This window comes from Myzus persicae, unplaced genomic scaffold, assembly GCF_001856785.1.
Source record: "Myzus persicae strain clone G006 unplaced genomic scaffold, MPER_G0061.0, whole genome shotgun sequence".
In the NCBI taxonomy this organism is placed as follows: domain Eukaryota; kingdom Metazoa; phylum Arthropoda; class Insecta; order Hemiptera; family Aphididae; genus Myzus; species Myzus persicae.
In genome coordinates this window covers 433762-435267 of record NW_019101653.1, presented here as the reverse complement: position 1 = coordinate 435267, position 1506 = coordinate 433762, and the positions used below count along the sequence as shown (strand labels likewise).

The following is a 1506-nucleotide window of genomic DNA, read 5'->3' as shown; positions in this document are numbered from 1 at the left end:
AAACAATGTAGACGCTTCACACATGTAAGCCCATACAGCTGGTGGATCACAATAAAATATAATACAATACCTACGGACTACAGGTACCCATATAATAGGTCGTATACTAACTGCTATAGGCAATAGCATATAGGGTGTCTGACTGCCGCAATGCCCCGTCCGCCCATGTGAAATATTATATTTTAGAAAATCAATCTAGTCCTCCCGCCCTGTAAGGTGCAACTTTGACGGGTCAAAACATAAAATCTTGAAGCCAAAATGTTCCATAATGTGTCCAAATATTAAACATGAACGCCATTGTAATAAGCAATAGATAGTTTATCGAAAATTTAATTCATGCTCCAAAAATGTTACTTACAACGTGTAAAAGAGTTACACTCAGTGTAATCTTGGAATTGGTAGATTTGTCGAATTTTGAAGGAGTTGATCTCCGCACTGATAGCATACTATATTACTATCCATTACCATCTATACATAGAAATTATTTTTTTTTTAGTAAACAAAATAAAAAAATCTAATGGTAAATATTACGTAGTGATGAATCAGCAGTAATAATAAATTATAAGTAAATAATAACCTAACCTATACCTACTCTGCAAAAATAACGAATAATATCGAACGGCGAGCCGTGCTTCCAGATTGGATCATATAACAGTTAGTATAGCCTACCTTTACCTGAGTGAAAAACAAAACCATAACATTATATAATATTATTGTGTTGATGTGTGATATAATACAGATAATGTTTACACGGGGACGCGATCAACGGATCCCGCGTGTGGACACCGGAATGTCTGCGGTCTCACCGTGGCGGGTACTTTGCAGTGTCGTATAAACGTATAATAGTCGTATTATTGTAGTAGTAGTAGTAATAGTAGTTGTGGTGGTGTAGTGGTAGTAGTTGTCTCTAGTTGTGACTGATGGTGGTGGTGGTAGTGGACACTGGTGGTGCCGTACGACGCCGCCCGGCCGCCGTCGTCGTGACGTCGTGTTAGTCTGCCGGTAACATTCGTTCGGCGCGCACGCGTTCCAGTCAGTCGTTGTCGTTCGTCGTTTCGTGCGTTTGGCGCCCGTCCGGAATTCGAATCATTTAAATAGAGTCAAACCGTTTTTCATCACTCGCTCCCTCCCTTTCGAGAGTGAACCCCCGAGTGCGTGCGTCGCCGCGAGTGTGTGTCGTGACGAAAAATTCGATCGCCGCCCGTGACATGGATAATACTCGATAACTGCAATTCCCCGAGGACTCGTACAGGTGCATCACGCAACAGCGGAGGTCTCGACGATAAGGTGAGGAAAAAATTCAAAAATAACCGGCAGAAGACGTCGTTCTTTTCGCCGTTCCTTGAGCGCATATTATTTTAATACCCTACGTCGTCGTCGTCTGTCAACCCGGCGACGTATGATCATTAGTGGAAACAGACGTAATTGTAGCCTCGGTGATCTGTGATCAGTGAGACTTGCGGGGAAGCTGAGCAGAAATTGATCGTCGGGGGAGGGGGGGGGGGG

At 43.2% G+C, this 1506-nt stretch overlaps 1 protein-coding gene across 2 annotated transcripts in view; it reads left to right on the top strand.

Annotated features, from left to right (window-relative positions):
* The first annotated feature begins 1005 nt into the window (after positions 1-1005).
* LOC111029941 (cadherin-99C) overlaps positions 1006-1506 on the top strand; it is a 57183-nt gene continuing 56682 nt past the window's right edge. For both annotated transcript variants that reach the window (XM_022309197.1, XM_022309196.1), the window contains exon 1: positions 1006-1287. The gene's annotated coding sequence lies outside the window, so the exon portion shown is untranslated. The remainder of the gene's footprint in view (positions 1288-1506) is intronic.